Consider the following 19,856-nt stretch of genomic DNA (forward strand, 5'->3'; position numbering starts at 1 on the left):
AGCCCTGTACACTGTTAAGTAGACAAACTTAAAAGTTCTTGCTGCCATTGTCAGGTACATAGCATTACTTATCTGCTATATCGAGCAGGGCCTTGTATGATAATCCTGGTGTAAATGTATGTCTACCCATCCAGTCATCAAGACTAGCCTCAAAGGTAGCCAAAGTACTATTTTGTTTGACCTGTAGTGGCAACTTATCATATTGTCTAGGAACAAGCTGTATTGGGAACCTAACTCTCCAGTGACTCTTGTTTATGTTTTGGTGCAGATTTAGGTTCCTAGTTCAGGTGTTTGTGGAGGCACAGGTTTTGCGAAGTAATAGGAAGTCAAAAGCTCACCCAGACTCTGCCACAACTTGCTGTGAAGGAAAGGTTAGTTTGTTTTTGATTTCTTGTATTTTGTATCACTTCACTGCCTTTTTCTGTTTTGTATATTATGATTTATTTTCTTTACAATGTGTTTTACTTGCACTATGCTTTTAATTGTATATTTAAACTAGGAAAGAAACCACAACTGTGTCTCTTGTGAGTCACACAGAAATTAAAACAGGTCAATTAAGTTTAATTACCTATGAACTGAGGGTAGAGCTAGGAACTAAACCTTGTATTTAAATAGTACAATAAAACATCTCAAGGCTTTACTGGAAAAGCTCAACCAGACTCTGCCACAAGTTGGTGTGAGGGAAAGGTTAGATTGTTTTTGCTTTCTTGTATTTTGTATTGCTTCATTGCCTTCTTGTGTTTTGCATATTGTGATTTATTTTCTTTAAACTGTGTTTTATTTGTATTTTCTTTTAATTGTATATTTAAACTAGGAAAGAGACAACAGCTATGTTTCTTGTGAGTCATGCAGTAATTAAAACAGGTCAATTAAGGTTAATTACCTCTGAACTGAAAATGGAGCTAGGAATTAAATGTTCTACTTAAGGGGTAAAATAAAACATTTCAAGGCTTTACTGGAAAAGCTTACCCAGACCCTACCACAAGTTGGTGTGAGGAAAAGGGTAGTTTGTTTTTGCTTTCTTGTATTGCTTCATTGCCTTCTTCTGTTTTGTATATTGTAATTTATTTTTTTCACACTGTTTTATTTGTATTCTGCTTTTAATAATATACTTAAACTTTATATAATCATATATTTAAACTAGGAAAGAGACCACAGGTGTTTCTCTTGTTAGTCATACAGAAATTAAACCAGATCAATTAAGGTTAGTTTGATTCTCAGCTGGAGCGCCTTCTGTGTGGAGTCTGCATGTCCTCCCTGTGGTCTAGTAGCGTTCGAAAGACATGCGTGAATGGGCGTGCCTTCGTTGAAGGTTGGGCGTCAAGCTGGCACCTTGGCACCATAAAAATCTACTGCCAATCATTAGTGGACTGGAGTTCCACTGTGGCAACCCCTAACTGGGAAAAGCCGAAAGAAAAACAACAACTTGCTTTTCCCTACCGTCCCATCCTGTTGCTGCTGTGTTTTTAAACTCAACTTTCTTTCTAGTTGCCTGCCCCTTATTTTAATTTGACCACATATCTCCTTCTCACACCTCTTTCATTGGCTATTGTGAGTAAGCACAAAATGGTCATTTTGTGAAATCACTCCACTTCAGCTATTTAAATGTATTGGCAATCCCACTTTATTCCACAGTACCAGAATACAAAGTGACAACCCCCTTCCAATCTGCATTGTTCTTTTAAAATTAGTGACTCTCCACTTAGATAGCTCTAGCCTAAGTTACCTCCTCTTTCATACCTAACTGTTTAGTGCACACTGTAGCTCTTTGGATATTAAACCATTTTTTCCTTCTTACCTTTAAAATCTGAAACATCTAGTCCAAGATTACTAAGCACTGGAGAGGCTACATTCTACTTCTCAATAGTCATCTTAGGATTAGTGATTCTGTTTTGCTCCTGTTGAGAGAAGGAGCTTAGGCATATTATTTCCTTGAGGCTTGTGATCACCAGAAAGCCTAATTACTGCTTCATAGGTACCATCTTGGAATCTGTGCTTATATTTGGTCCTGTTAAGAGAAGGAGAAGAGTGCATTGATTGCCGACTGTTTCTGATTGGGCAGTGAGTGTCTTTGTTTGACCTTCCTAATTTGTCTGGTTGCTATTCAAGGCATCTGCCAGGAAAAGGATACAGCTAGCTTACAGACCCTTGCATCATCTGGGACAAGACTGCAGATCACTGTAGAGACTGGGGCTTCTCAAATTGGGATGGGTAATACTGTTCTGGTTCTGGTGAGAGAAGATGCAAAAGAGCATTGTATCTCAGCAGCATGAAGCTGTAGTGAGACCAGCACTAGTAGTAGCCAGGCAGTAGCCATTTAGGTGACTCCCCTCTTTTCATCATTCTTGACAAGCTAATTCTTTTTACCAATATGTAGTTGCACACAGCACAACTAGTTTGCAGTGACAAGCACTGTCCCCAAAGTTGGAAACTGGATACTCCTGACATTACTTTATATTCTAACCCCAACTGTCTCATCATTAGTATGCACACTGCACTGATCACACACAATTCAAAGCAGACACATAGACCTACATATGCTGAGGCACTTAAGTGTAACCTTCCTAAATCCCAACGACCTTCAAGACAAAGTACACATAACAAATACCCTTAGCAGTCCCAAATGCAGTCTTTCAAAACAGTGTCCATATCAGTATATACTTCCACATCTCATGGAGTCTCTACTTCTAAGCCCTTAAGGCAAGCCACCACACAATCCAACATTCCGGTCAAAGGAGACTACCTTGTGGGACACACTGATGTCCCTCTCACTAGGCTGAGTAAGGAGAAAGTCACAGTCAGTTGATTATCAGGAGCCATGATACACCACATTACGCAAACACTCAGGTCATTGGACCACAAGTACCAGTATGACACAGTCATAGTCCATGTGGGTGCAAATGACCTGAGATGTACCTCCCTAGACTATATGAAGACAGACATCATGGAGCTCTCTGATTATGTGCTCTGGTTGGTATGTTCTTAGCACTGAGTAGCATTTTACCTTCTTCAAGAATTATGCCACAATATGAACAAAAGATGAGTGACTTTAATAATTGGCTTAGTTTCTGGTGTCATTCTAGCATTACTTGTCAGCATGGAAGGAGATGGTCAACAGACCATGTTGCTTTGCCAGGGATGGACTGCACCTCTTCACTCTAGGCTTTTGAAATATTACCTAAAACATTGTCTTCTCACATAGTGCCTTTTTTAGGCAATGCCAAACTGAAAGTACTTCTGGCATAGCAAATCTAAACCAATAAAATCTAAAGGTGTTACTTCTCAATGCTAGGAGTTTAAACAAAAAAACAAAACAAAAAAAAAAAACTCCACTCCCTTGAAGCTCTCTTCACCCTAGAGAATGCTAATGTCTATGTGGTCACTGAGACATGGTTTAAAGCTGTGGAGAACACCATGACAGTACAAGGTTATAATGACTTCCACTCTTCCCATTTTGCTTACAGTGCAAGTCCTGTAACAGGCTTCCTATGACACCTACAGCCGCTATGAGTACTATTTCAAAAAACATACAAAATCCCTATAAAGTGTACAGTTATACATGCATAATCAAACTCAATAATTTCTATGATAATGCATCTTTAACTGCATCCAAAAAATGGTTGCCATTTGAAAAATAATGTTTTTATTACCTTTTAGAAAGCAGATATAGTTAATTCTCTAGTGTCCAAATAAATGCATGTTGCATGCAGCAGCATGAAATGAAAGCAAATCCATCATGTCTTCTTCTGTTTGCTGGCAATAAACAGACCTGTAAAAAATATTATTTTTGTTTTTGAGAAAAAAATTGATGCAGACCACTTTTGCAACCTGAATGTTACAATCTGTATTGTGCTTCTGGCTGTCCCATGTGGAGGTACAGAGATGAGTGGCATCACCAAATGACTGACCATTTAGATAGCAAAATATCTGTGCAGCTTCAAATGGAACCAGACTGAATCACTTGAAGACCTGTTTACACTGTATGATTATACACCCACATTTTACTTTTATTCGAGACTGAACACAAATAGTACTATATTTGAAGAACAGATCGAGAGCCTAAGTTATGATTTTAAGAATCAAAGTTACAATACAGACTATGTAAATGTAATTAAAAATTATGTTGCTCAGCAACAACATCAAAAAGCGAAGCCTTCTTTGAATACAGATCCCTGTGATTCTAGAAATTTGATCCAAAATGGTGGTATTACTAAGTTAAGGTTTACTAGTAGTTATAATAGGCACAATGAAACATTTCACAATGTGATTAAGAAGAACTGGTACATACTAGAAAAAGTGGGAGCATTGAAATGCTATCTCTCCCAAAATCCAAAGTTTGTTTATAGGAAAGGTAAGAACTTAAAGCAAAGACTGTGCTATAAAGATCTTAGAATGAGAGAGAAAATAGTACTGCAAAAGAGGGGCATCTTTACTCATCATAATTGTACTTAGGTTCATAGGTTCATAGGTTGATACTAGGCTATCTGCCCTAGGGCACTTATAAGCCTAGCCAGAGTGTGTTTGGCTTTTGCCACCCTTTTAGATTAGTTGACTGTGCCTCTGTATAGTAGGTCACAGAAGATAGCCATATGTGCTTGTGCTTATAAACAGAAATTGCTTCTTTCTTCATCCTGTTACAAAAATTGAATATAGATTTAATAGTTATGCAACCTGTAACAGCACTAATGCAATTAATATATATGCAATTAATATTAATTAATATATGCAATTAATGTATTAAACCTAACTTCCTAAGTTTATGCTTTTTAACATGTAATAACTTCTTGCACTGCCTTGCAACATGCCTTTGATAAACTGTTTCATGTGCTAGATCCATCACAACTCTGTATTATTTCTAGTGCTTGTTAACTATTTGAAATTATTTGTTTGAACATTTTAGAATTGTATAAATTATCAACTATAATCTATTGTACTTGACTGTTTTGGAGCTTTTCTCCCCAGGACTCCATTGAAAACGGGTTCATCTTGGCCCAATGGACTATCCTGGTAAACCAACTGCAAATAAATAAATAAATAAATAATGTTGTGTATATTGCTACCTGTATGAAATGTAACTCAGTCTATATAGGTAAGACAAATAAAAAACTTAAAGAAATGATTATTGGATATATGTCAGTTATAAAGAGATAAGTGAATACAAATGCTTTAGTGAAGCATATAAAAAGAGAATGATGAAACACATCACTTTAAATCTGCAGTTTTTACAAGTGGTTAAGAACTGTGATAGAGGCGGGGATTTGGTAAGAAGAAAAGAAGCTCTAGAAGTAAAACGGATGAATATTTTAAGGTCTTGTCAGCTACCAGTGTCAAATGAAATATGTAATTTAAAAATATTTTTAAAAATGCAACACTGAAATAATGAATGTTTTTATTATTTTAAGCCAGAATGTTTATATTTGGTTATTACTAATTTGTCTATCTTTAAGAGATGATTATGTTAATTAGGATGGTGTCACCGAATGAGATTGTTTAAATGCTTTTGTTTTTTTACTGCAAGTTTTAAATCTGATGAAGCACATTGAGTGAAAGCTGCTGAGCTAGTTGCTCTGAAGTTTATATATTAAATCTGTGAAGTACCTGGACATTTTTGAGACATTATTTCTGTTGCTTTTTTTTTAGTATATTACTGTCCTGGCTTGGACTTTCAGCCTGCTTGAGCTGCTGGTGGTTCTGTTTTAGATAAGTCAGACATACAGAAGGCTCATCACTCATACCTCCACCATTGATTTGCAGTGTGACATTGCCATGGAGAAACTACATGGTGATACAGATGCACAACTAAATATCATATGAATAAGATAAATTAAGGTATGCAAGACTGTGCATACATATTTATGCAGGCAGCATAGAAGGTATGTCAGGGGAATGCATGGGATACAAGTAAAACATGAACACAGATGGAAACATCACAATGATCACCATAGAGTATGGCTATGCATTGCATATGTATGATAGCCTATCATAGTGGAATAACATAGTATAAAACCTATCATAGTGGAATAACATAGTATAATCCCGGTATGCTTATATTCCAACAATGAGACAATACAGAAAGGTGCACATAAGCACATACGTATGCATGTATATGTGTAACATATAGCCAAAAAGTTATAAGGGGGAAGGGAATGGACAGCATATGTTCAAAGTAGGAAGGAAATGCATGCCTAAGAAAGGAAGCACATAAAAACATGGGACACGCATGTCCAACTAAAAATATTGCACATGCATATGTGCACCCCACACAAGATGGATTACACTTCCCTGCAAGGTACATGCAGCAAAGGACCAATGCCTGAGATGTGCGCATCATGCATCGGTGATAGCTATTAACATGTCTGCATACAAATGGCACAAACAACACCCTAATGTGAACAGGTAAACAGCAATTAGCATAGATACAGAATGAAAGTAGGGTTGAATATAACATACCCATATAAACTGCCATATAAATCTAAGAAGCTAGGGGCACACTTACACAAAGCAATAACAATAGTACATGTAAATGTGTATGACTGATCAAAGGACAGTTGCGTAATACACAACTATGGAACACCATTCACAGGAGAAATACTCATTCATAATATTACATTACAAGGGGTGATTAGTTTGTATTCGTTGTTAAGGCATATGAATGTACAGCCATACAATGCAATACTGATTATTATATAGAAGGAAAACCACCCATGTTTGTTAACATGTAACAGACATCAAAGGTGTACACATGTCAGAATAGAAGCTATAAGCAGAATAGAGTGACATTTTCCTTAATAACAAAGCCACACAATACAGTGTTCATTACTTCTTCCATTAATATGATACCATTATAAAATGTCAAACAAATATTTTGAATGTCAAAACCCGTCATTGCAACAACCATGTGTGCAAAGTATGCACATGCATCACATATATGTATATATTCATAGGGGAATGACACTGCAGTGGTATGTGTGTCAAATGTTGTTAAACTTAGCAAGTATAATGTAGCACACTTGCACGTCACCACCTTTCCATGTAGGCACATGACCAATGTTAACAGGACAAGTGTATGACACTGGCAGACTGCTAGCTACATCAGACATATCTATCACATACAAGGTCAGACTGATCAGAAATAAAATTGTCATGAGCCACTGTATGCAGATGTGGCAAGCCACGTACAGAGTGCAGGAAAATATTTTCTGCATGTCTGTAACCTTTTAGAACTGACAGCATCTTAAGATCATGTGACACAATGGTGATATTATCAGTGAAATATTTTAACGTGTCATAATGTAGCAAAACTATATAGCTGCATATGACCTGAAATGTGAAGTGTGCATCATAAGGTACATATTAAAAGCATCACTGCAGTATCAGATGTATGCATAAGCTTGTGCTTAATAGTGAAAGATAGCTGAGTAGGAACACACTATGGTGGCAGCATTATATGACTGGAGCGCATATACAGTAGTTACTGTCCAGAGGGCCCTCCTTGTTGTGGTTGAACATCTCAAGTGATCTCCCTTGTAGTGTCTCAGAATGAGACTTGCATGGCCCCTGCCATGTCTTGAAAAAAGTGTGCCCATCATGTTCCTCATCTATGCCTGAAAAACAATGGTGAGAACGACACAGAGCTGGTCCTTCAGGTCTTCGGGCTGATGCGAGCGAGGTCACCATTGCTGTTGGTCCACAGGAATGATGGCCTGTGCTAGTCCTACTCCATCAACATCATCATCATCCTGATATTCCCCTGATCCTCAGTGTCAGAATCTGCTAGAAGAGGTCGAGACAGTTGTCTTCTTCTATGGTAGATGAGTCCCACACTCTGTAACATGACAATATGACAAAGACTGTACATCATTAAATATTCCTAACAGAGCATTAACAGTAAAAAAACCCAGCAAGGTGTATAACAATATAACGGATTCAGAGACTGTGTACATTATCAAAGACTTATGTATGTGATGTGTTAAGAAGGTGAGCATTAATCCATCTGTACGTTTTTTGTTACAATGTGCAATACATCCATCAATAACATATTACAAACTTGTCTGTTATGTAAGTCAAATTGTTATGGGCAACACATTCTCAATACACCGATCACGTATGTAATTCTGTCAAATAATTGAATAAATGTGTCAGACAGTATCATTATCTCATTATGTAGAAACAAACATTATGTATGTGGTGTGACAGTGTAGTGTATGCTACTATCAAAGTTGTTTAAGAAAGCCTGTCAATAATAATATACATAGTGGGAGTGTGATAGAACAAAATTAGTAGACATTAGAAGACATGTCAGCGCAGCATATAAAATGGCCTGCAAAGGAGGACACACATATCAATATCTTATTACATCTGTAATAATTCACATGACATGGAATAGTATAGACAGAAGTATCACTACTGCATAAAAATATATAATTACAGTATGTTGCAAGGTATGTAAACACCACTGAGCAATGACAGCTATACCATCTATTGAGTATAATTATTTGATGTGTACATAAATAAATATACAATCAGCCATATGGTGTGTAGTGAACAACATCAACAATTTCTATAAAGGATACATGCAATGATTGTCTTCCTACCATTACCGTCTTGTAAGGATGCATTGCAAGTGTAAAAGTCACATTACTGTCCTGTAAGAATGATTATCAGATTAAGAAGAAAAACTATTAAGTTGTACTAATCACATGCCTGACATGAGGACATATGCAGCACTGACACAATACATAGATGGCAATAATCTAGGTAGACTCACATGAATAACTGAGTGCGCCTATCAAAAAGGTAAACCAAATTACACAGTGACATCAGCTGGAATAAATCACATGGAGATCAGGATGACATCTGTTGTTATATGTGCATGTTTGGCAGTAACAGAGTGTTGTTTGCCCAACCAAAGAGTAAAAGTCACACAGACAAACAATTAATAAAAACTACAAGAAAAACCTAGCCAAGCTAGAGTTTTCACTGTGTGATACCTTACACCTCCTGTGATAGAGGTTCATAGGAGGTTAGTAGGCTATTGGCCCTAGGGCCTTTATAAGCCTAGCCATGTTATATGCTTGTTTCCTTATTGACCAAGTTGTATGTTCTGTATTTGCAGAGTGAGTCATGATCGGCAATGACTGTCGTATCCAAGAGGGACACAGGTGACATCCCCAGAGTAAATTTACAGTCTCTCATCCAGTTGTCTAAGTTATGCTTAAATAGGGTCATTGAGGAGGTCTGTTTTACATGAATTGGAAGTTTGTTTCAGATGAGTGGCAATCTCTGGGAGACATATCTGTCCCTCCAGCATGTCCTGTTAATGTCGAAGACAAGGTTAAGATCCCTAGTGTGAGTGAATCTTTTCCCATTTGACTTGTGGATATGCAGCATTTCCATTAGCACAGGGTCCGAGACTGCCTATAGGGCAGGCACAAGTTGCCTCTCAGCAGCCTATAAGATACAGAGTACAGTGACAGGGCCTTCAATCTGTCCATGTAGGTCATGTGTTGAAGGCCCTAAATTTTCTTGGTGAGAAACCTTTAAGATCTCTCCAGCTGCTGTAGATGTCTGGTGAGGTACGTAAAGAAGAGAGTAGTATGCTCTATTAGTAGTCTGATGAGGAAAGAATACAGGGAAATTATAACATCCTTAGTTCTAGATGCGATGCCCTTACTTATGAGATGTGCAATGTAGGAGGTCTTTCTTACCACTGTGGACTCATGATGATTGAAGTTAAGGTTGTTATCAACCTGTGTTCCCAAACCTCTCACCACAGGGTTTGAACTAATGGGGTTACTGTTAATACTGTAAGTTGCAGGGACTTCCCCTTTGCCAAAAGGGATGATAACACATATTTTTCACATTTAGTTTAAGTCCATGGCTTTGGCACCAGTGATTTGTCTGTGTAAGTCCTTTTTGTAGTATGTCAACGTCGCTGGGAGACTCAATGATTGCACCCAGTTTGCAATCATCAGCGAACTTGGTAAGCCACAGGCCATCTATTTTCACCTAGACTTCTGAGAAATAGATTCCTAACAGTAGGGGGCTCAGCACAGATCCTCGTAGTACACCACTGGTAACTGGTCTTCTGGTAGAGGTGGAATCCCCACTTTTGACTGTTATGTGTTCTGTCAGTGAGCCAGTTGGCTGCCCATCTTGTGACATATGGGTTTATTCCCAGGTGGGTGAGTTTCTCAATGATGCCTGAGTGGGAGATTGTGTGAAAAGCCTTGGCTAAGTCAACATAGGCTGTATGTACTGTTTTGCCTTCATCCAGGGCTTTCATGACATTCTTGAAGAAGTTCATCAGGTTTAATAAGTACGATCTAGCCTTAAGAAAGCCAAATTGGATCAGGTCAAGAGTTTGAAGGTCATCTATGTCTTTGTTGATAAGGTTCATAATGATTCTCTCCATGGTCTTGCAGATAAGGCTGGTTAGGCTTATGAGTCTATAGTTCCCAGGGTTGACTGATGGACCTGCTTTGTGCAAGGGAATTATTGTTGCTGTTTTCCACTCTGCTGGGACAAAGCCAGTACTTAGACGGCTCTTGAAGAGAGTGCCAAGTGGTTCTGCTAGGTCCTGCTTTAGACTATTTAGTAGACAGCCTGGGATGTTATCCAGTCCCATAGAGGCTGCATTTTTGGCCACAGAGAGTGTGATTATGACCTGCTCTTTGGAGATAATAAGTAGTGGACTGGTGACAGGTATGCTTTGGGTTATGTCTGGTGGGAACAGGGGGGTGAAGTTTGTGCCATATCTGTCTGCTAGCTGTTTGGCAATGTCTTCAGGATCAGTATGAGTGGTAACATCCACTACTAGTTTGGCACAAAGCCGGGCCTTTCCTTTTAGATTTCTAATGTAGCTAAAGAATGCCTTGTGATTATCCTTTGCTAGGGATGCTAGTTTAGCTTCATATTTGGCTTTAGAGGGCTTTACAAGATATCTAATTTGCTTGTTCAAGCTGTGGAGGGTATCCTTCCTCTGCTGAGACAGTTCCCTTCTGTACTTAGACATTAATTTCTTCCTCTTGTTGTATAACCTATTTATGCTTGATGTCCACCAGAGTGGCTTATTTTTTTTTTTGAGGACCTTGTTTTGATCTGTTCAGGTACAGACGAGTCTATACATTTGTATAGGTGTTTATACAGGGCATTTGTGTACACCTCTGTATAAGATACATCATTGACAGTGGTAGCAGGAGGTTTGAAACTATTTATGCCATTGCTTAGGAGGCTGTAGTTTGCTTTGGAGAAATGTTTCATCCTTTTTGCTCTGGGGGGGGGGGGGCAAGCATGATCTTCACTTTTGAACAAGACTGATTTATGATCACACCTTACCAGGGATGGCAACACACAGAAGGGAGTGCAGAGACCCTCTCTGTTGGCGAGTACTAAGTCTAGGAGATTTGAGCCTCTTGTGGGGGTGCAGACTATTGTTCCAGAGCATTTATATTAACAAAGTCCAGGAACCTTAGGGTGAGCATGTTTGTGCAGATATATGACTCCCAATCGATTGAAGGATAATTGAAATCACCCACAGCCAAGGTGCTTGGCTGTATAGTGAGTGATTCAAATAGGTCTAGATAGACAGAGAGGTTCTCATGGTTCTTGGTGGAGGACCTATAGCTAACAATTATATGTTAGTTAGTTTGACTTGGAGTAACTCTAGGGAGTCGTACTATTTGATTAGTCTTGAGGTACATTTGTCTTTAATGAAGATGGATGTGCTGCAGCCTTTGGTTCTTTTATGCTCTTTTTGAGGTTTGAATGTGTGGAAGGCATTGTAGCCGTGCATGGCCAGGGTGCTCTCTGGGGTCTTGAACCATCTCTCTGTGACTGCACAGACATTGGTATCATCCAAGGTAAAGAGTGTTTCCAGTGAGTGCAGTTTCCAATTTAGACTCCTAACATTATGCAGCATAACCCTGAGTTTGTCTCTAGTGGATTTGTTTACTTTGGGAATTTTGTTGTTATGGCATTGCCTAAAAAAGGCACTATGGGGGAGGAAAGTACCTTTTCCAGTAACCGAAAGCCAAGAGGTGACAGGTGAAGACCATCTCTGTCAAAGCAGCTAGGTCTGTTGACCATACCTTCCCAAGTTGACAGGTACTGGATCTCCTTGGACTGATGCCAGAAGCTAAGCCAATTGTTAAAGTCAATCATTTTTTTTGTTTATATTGAGGCATTATCCTGAGTGAAGGTAGAATGCTGCTTAGGGCTGGGGACATATCTGCATGGGACACATAACCTGAGAGCTCAGTTATGTCTCTCTTCATATGGCCCAGTGAGGTATGTCTCAAGTCATTAACTCCAACATGGACTATGACAGACTCATAAAGGTACTTGCTGTTAAAAGACTTGAGTGCATGTGTGATCTGACAGATCCCGGCACCTGACAGACAGCTGACTGTGACCTTCTTCTTGTCTGGACTGGTGACGGGGCTGTGTGTTTCACTATGACCAAGACATTTGGTTTTGAGGTGTTTTGTCTTAAGAGCTTATTGGCTGAGACACTGTTGTGTGTATTATTTTATGTAGTGGATCATGTTGGGTCTGCAGTGTGTGGAGTAGGTTTCTGCTTGGGAAATGTCTGATCTTTAGGCAGACTTCTAGCGAGTACCTCCCCATATGTGGGTTTATGTGCTGTGAGCTTGTTATGTGCAAAAAATGAAGTGTGTGCACTGACAACCTGTTTGATATCTGTTTTTTTATGTAAAAGAGATGATTCCAAATTCATAGTATAGATAAATCTCTTGCGTGTTGTATTTGTTTGTTTTAGGAATAATTGGTTGTCAGTATACATGAAGCAATTGCTACATTGCCTCAGGAAGCCCATCTCAATCAGGCTGGCTGGAGAAATGGTGGGAAACTGTCCATCCATTATGGCAGGTATATACTGTAGTAACTAGTGGGGAGTGGGCTAGATGGGCCAGGTTTTGCTGTAAGACTAACAAAAAGCGTCTATTCTATGGAGGGCTAGGGGGAGAAAACTGTGTCAGTGCTTCACAATGCACAACTGAGTTTCTTCCAGGGCAGCAGTGCACAACTGTGTTATGCACAGTGAAGCAGGGGAGCTTATGAGGGTTCCCTAGCATATATCTAGGGAAAACTGTCTTTCTAGGCATGTGCTTTTATACATGGCTATACACAGCTGTGTTAAACTCCTTTGCAGATGAGCAGCTATATGGAAATGTGTGGCTTAAATACAAGTGAAGATAAATGATTTTAAATCAAAGTAATCAATGGGAAAGCCCAAGCCTTATTACAGCAATCCCCAACTCAGATGGGTCCTAGGTTGCACATGTCTGCCACCAGGGTGCAGAGTGGCCTTCTTAATGTAAGATGGATGGTTTTAGTGCTCAAGTGAAACCAAACAGTCTAGATTCTGCAAGTCTGAATCTAGCCTATGGTAAAAAATGCAGAAGTACTAGAAATTCAAAGTGCAGAAAATCACAGTCACAACAGCAAAAAACAGTTTAAATAAAGCAGCAATTCAGTAGAATACTGCTCTCAAAGTGCACTGTAGGCTTTAAAAATACTTATTTTTCATGAGATTTCAGTGGATGCCTTGGACTTGGTTATGATTCACTCCAGATCTCTGGCTAAAGTCACCAATCTCTGAGCAGCTCCCGTAAACTGAGTGCAAACCCTTGCAAACACAGTGTTTAAATACAAGTGAAGTTAAACAATTTTAAGCAAAGTAACCAATGGAAAAGCCCAAGACTGAGGCATATTCCAGCAATCCCCAACTCATATGGGTCCTTGGCTGCAGAAAGGTGCAGGAGGGCCTTCTTAATGTATGATGGCTAGTTTTAGTCTCACATGATACCAAATAGTCTAGATTCAAAACAAGTAGGAAACGAGCAACAAACCACAATGAACAGCTCTCAAGCCAAGGAACCAAATACTGCTTTAAAGTGCAGAAAATCACAGTCACAACAGCAAAAACAGTTTAAATAGAGCAGCAATTCAGTAGAATGCTCCCACAAGAGTGTAGACCACAAACCTTTTTGTGCGAAATAACTGGTCTGGAACCCAAATGCTTAAACAACAACTAAGACACTTTCAAAATGACAGACACAATAAGCCTTTAACCAGCAATTCCCAACTTAGAAGGGTGTAGGCTATCCTCTCCTGTCACAAGAGTTTAGACCACAAATCTTCCTAATGTAAAATAACTGATTTGGAACCCAAGTCCTTATACCAGAGCAAAGACACTTAGAATAACAGGCACAATAAGCCTTCACCAGCAATTCCAAGCTTAGAAGGGTGTCAGCTAGACTCTCTTGCTACAAGAATCTAAACCACAACCCTTCCTAATGTAAAATAACTGGTTTGGAGACCAAGTGCTTAAACCAGAACTAAGACACTTTCAGATATGAACTAACGACCCATTAAGGGCATCAAATGTTTCAGCTATATGGCTTCTGAATGTTCATAACCTTTTACTTTTTCTTTTTAAGTCTTTGTTGATACATTCAGGCCACTAGAGCCAAATGCCACTAGCTGTGGCCATGTGTGTTTCGACCTTCTTAATATGTACATATATCGCATGCAGTAATAAAAATAACTGGCTTCTGCTCACCTGAGTTATGTAACAGAAGGTGGCCTCATTCAAAATCACACAGTCATTGTTATAGACATTGCACACATGGATGAAAATGGCAATTTCTATGGCATAAAGGATCGGATAGAGTAACACAAATATTATCTTACATAAATTGCAAGTAAAAAATATGCATACTTCTCTAACAAAGCCCCAAGCTGGGCATTACAGGAATTAAAGAACTTATGTGGGATTCAAACCCACAGACACAACATAAATCAGACTACAGTTGCTTACATTACCTAGAGTGCTAACCCTTTAGCTACACAACACTCAAGGGATTACATATCCACATTTTCTATAAATCATGTGTGATTACAGCACTCACTCAAAAGGAATGCACTGTGCCCTGCAATGTTCTTCTATTTTGCTAACTGCTACAAAATGTAATGTATGTGAATAGTTGTCAATTGACATTCAAGGCTGTGTTTTCATTTTTTTTTCAGTAAGAATTGCACTGGAATCACAAGGATATCCACGGTAATAAAATAAATGGTATGGAATAATCTCAATGTTTTGGAGATAACAAAGAAATATGTCAATATGCATGGCATAAAATGATCTTGTACTACAACACAGAGGTTACCTTACATAAATTACAAGTAACAAAACATGCATAAATGTTTAACAAACCCCAAACTGGGTACTACAGGAATTAAAGGACTGCTGTAGGATTCGAACCCACAAACATCAAACAAGTAGGAGTGCAGCTACTGACATCACCTAGAGTGCTAACTCTTTGCAATACCACAGCCTAGTGACTACATATCCATGTTTGCTGTGAACCAAGTGTGACTATAACACTTGGTTGTATTGAACGCATGATGATGTTCAATGCTCTTATATTTTTCTAACTCAGTCAGGAAGGAATGTATTTGAATAGCTAGCACTGAATATCTAAAACTGAGCTTACGCATTTTGTTTTCCAATAACTATTGCAAAGGAATCACAACTAAATTTGAGTTAAGAAACTACTTTGCATGGTACAATCTCAGAGTATTGCAGGTAATGAAGAAATTTATCCACAGCCTATGTGCTGCCAGCATTAAAGCACTCCTGTAATGAAATATGTGTAGATTTTTTCATACATCAGCACACAACCATGCAACATAGTCATCTTATGTGAAGTTCATCAAAGCAGACTATTCCATAATTTTGCTGAATAACAATGCTTTCATTTGAACAGACAATCACCTTCCATTTACACTACTACATTACTTAACCAGTACACAGAGCAGGCAACGCAGTTGTTTTAAGGTAGACCAGCTTCTGTTAATAAATAATTAATGAGATGGCTCAGACACATATAGTCACTAATAAGACATGCTGTTAACTTAAAAATCATGCACACTTGCATATCTGGCCCTGCTTATTTGCAGATAACTTTGGGATGCACAGTTGGATGGCTATCAGTAATAAACTTGTAAATCTTATTTTTATTTTAAGTAACTTACTGATAGTAATACATCTATAAAATGAGTAATTGTGGATCCTATTTCATTATGTCATCACAAGTGTTCAGTGAAAAATAACAGTAATTAATAGGTGTTAAGGCATGGATTTTGTCACTTACTGTAGGCATCCACAGGCTGTCATTAAACCACTACAATCCTATTGTGATAGTTATTCCGGTCCCTATGGTGAAAATTGTCATGCAAATAGTGGACCTGCATGCCACTCCTGAAGATTCTGGTGCATCCTCAGAGCTCCCTCACAATCCAGTTCCACATGTCAATCTGGACGAAGGTACTCTGGCGTGTCCACATCCTCTGTTCATGTCCCATGTAGACTGTCAGCATCTGAAGAGTCTCCTCATTGGTCAAGATGGGTGCACGGATGAGGTGCAGCCTACTCTTGATTGACATCTCCTTGACATTGGTCGAAACAGTGAACAAAAATGCTTTCTAAAAATTGCTCACTGAGCTACCACTATGTTCACAGGAAGTAATGGTATGATATGAAAACGTGTCAGTATCACATTTTAAAAGTGGTGCACGTAGGGTGGGAGCTGACTATTTGTGGGCATCATGCACGTGTTCCAGATGTTCACATTCAGTGATAATTATTGGGCATTTGCATGGAGCACTGTACACTTATGCTGAGGTATTGGTTAATGCACTGAGATTCAAGAACGTATACTGACATTTTGCTGATGTGATTCCAAAACATTTTATGCTAATTAAGCTAATTAATTATGCATGAAAAAGATGGTACTTAATAGCTGTTTGGGCTGAGCTATCCCCACTGTTAGCTGCCTCACTGCAACTTGGAACCATAAGGTAAGCTGTCATAGTGCCAGCTGGTTGTATTGCTCTTTTTTGAACTGCTGTGCCTAGCATTACTGTATGATGTTCACTGTATCCTGTGTGTGCCTTGTAACTGATATTTCATATAGTTTGAAATGTGAAAGCATCTGCACCTCAATATGTCCATTACATAAATGGTAGGGGTAGCCATCCCCAATATGCACACATATGGATGCATGTCCATCATTACCAGGGAAGTTTTCCCTATCTGCAGATGAACTGCTACAAGTGCACCAACCCTCGTAAACTCTGGATATGAACAGAATCCATACATATCAGTCGGTAATGCTGTTTTACCTGTAGGTCTATAGTACTGTTTGTAGATAATGATTTACAGGGCTGTCTGCAAATTGCATGTCTACATTCTGATTTACAGATACTCACTAATTCTTATTCCTACAGTGGAAGCTGTTACACCATTCAGTGGGATGGGGGACATCAAGATGAGTTACCCTGTAACTTGGTTGTTGTTTTCACATATATGCATCACAATAAAGTGATCATTTTCATATGCTGTTATTGTTCTGAGTTGCTTTGTCACAAATAGAGCTACATGTGTTAATTACATTAATATACATGACACAGTTGTGCTGGTCTTTGTTCCTGACTGCTCTGGCATCTGTGACATATGCCACAGGGTTGATGCTGGCTTGGTATGTCCAGTGTGCATAGGACTGTGAATAAAGCAGTGTTTTTATTGTGTAAGTGGTGGTGTAGTGGTTAAGTGATTGGCTAATAATTGTCAGCATTAATACAGACCAGGGTTCTAATACCATCTATGTATATATGATATATCCTAAGATATGGAATGGTGTAATTCTGTTATACATGCAGGCTTTGCATTTCATTATATATACTCAGCAACTGATACATATCATGTATGCTTATCTGTACATAATGCTCATACACAATGCACTGATTGTTTTGCATAGCATTATAATGTATATGAGGGTCATTATATCAACATATGCTTTACAGGTTGATCTGTCAAAAAGTGCACTTCCCATATACTTCTTGATATGTGCAATTTATCTTTTTTTCTGATGTCAACCAGCAATTGCCTTAACAACCTTCTGTATAGGAAAAATGAAATTATCCTGCTGCCACTGCAGCAACATGGCTGAAATTTGCTTGGATGGATGGGTTATACATTGTGGAGAAACCAAGTGTGGAGGGACATTACCAACATGGTGAATGCCATAGGTGGCTCAACTACTGCAAGGACTGTTGCTCTGTCAGGATCCTACTTGTAGCCAACAGACTCCACTGCTGTGAAATGGAGAGAAATTACACTGGAGGTGGACCACCAATACCTCATCTGAATGTGACTACGATCTTCCTGGCCTCCCACTATAACACCTGCCAGGATGATTGTATACTCAGTAGAAGGATTGAGATAGGTGTTTCAGGATGTACAGGTATGTCCACCATTCACCAACATAACAGCATAATCTAATTGTCATTTAAGGATATTCATTCACACATCTTACCTGTTTTTATGCATGTCACAGCAGCACAACAACATCATGTATGCCTTAACAATCTGGATGTGGGAAGATGCAGGATGTCTATTAGCATGTTATATTAAATAAACAATGCTTAGGTGATACTGTCTGTACCATGTGACCGATGATTTTTTCACATGAACAGGGCCATCAGCAACTGCATGCTAGCTGCACACAGCAGGTTCATGTCTCCATAGTCAGTTAGGATAATCAACAGCCTTTGCCTGCCTCTGTCTGCTGTTATGACTGAGATGTACGCACAAGTGGCTTCTGTTCCACTATAGGCTTTGCACTATGCAAAAAGCTCCATTCCCCATCTGAGAAGTACAGACTCAGTAAGCCAGTCTATATGGTTGCTACAGTGTGATATCATTAAGTGTGACTAATGACTAATGTTGTCTTGTTCCCTTGCACAGTTACATCAACATCAGCCCAACAGCAGCACATATCAGGTATGTGTCTCTGTAGTCAGGATGATCAATAGCCTTTGCTTGCCTCTGCCTGCCTTAATGACTGAGATTTACTTACATTTTGCTTGTGCTCCACTATAGGATCTGCACTACACAGAAAACTCCATTCCCCATCTGGGCATGTAAAGCAATCTATATATCTATATATATCTATCTAACTGTGACATATTTTAACCGTAATGACTACTGATGTCTTGTTCACTTGCATAGGAAACGTGCCTTCTGGAAAACATCATCGGCCTTCTGGTATGTGTATCTGTTACTTGCTGTGTGGCGTACATCAAATGCTACATGATGCCATGCATGTGCTTACTACTGAGCTGTTCTGGGTGTCTGTTTGTAAATCACAGTGGCATTTCAGCCCTCAACTCCGGAGGTGGAGTCAGAGGAGGACGTCAGGCATGTTATCATGTATGTTTATATCTACATTGTCCTTCATATTTGTTTGATACCTGACTTATAGGGCACCACCCACAGCCACATTAACCCAGTAAATCCTTATCACCATAATTAGTTAGAGTAGTTAGTTACAAGTTCAGTTATGTTAGTCTTATTCTGCCTCATTTGAATTCTGTAAATGTATATGACTTTTCTCATCTGTCCATATCTGCAACATGTCCACCTCCTGCTTGCTCCAGTAGCCCATCCACTGAACCTAAGATGGGATGTGATGTTCCTCAGTTTGATAGTACAGCCAATGGCACACAGGATGGGTTCAGGCTCCTAGGCAGTGAGACATTTCTCTGTGGTACATTTGGTTGGGGACACATGGCTGAATTCAGGTTTAGCTGCAGAGACATATGGCTGTTGCAGATTCCCAGTGAGCAAAATGAAGCATGCGATGCCATGTCCACAGGAGAAAATTAATGTCCAAGTCTTCCAGGACACCAAGAGGCAGCAGGCAGTATGGCAGGCATCAGCAGCAGGACACCCAGTAGGCATGTCAGTGACAGTAAAAATGCTGTGCACA

The sequence above is a fragment of the Protopterus annectens genome, chromosome 17.part0, assembly GCF_019279795.1.
Source record: "Protopterus annectens isolate FY-2018-M chromosome 17.part0, PAN1.0, whole genome shotgun sequence".
NCBI classification, from domain to species: domain Eukaryota; kingdom Metazoa; phylum Chordata; order Ceratodontiformes; family Protopteridae; genus Protopterus; species Protopterus annectens.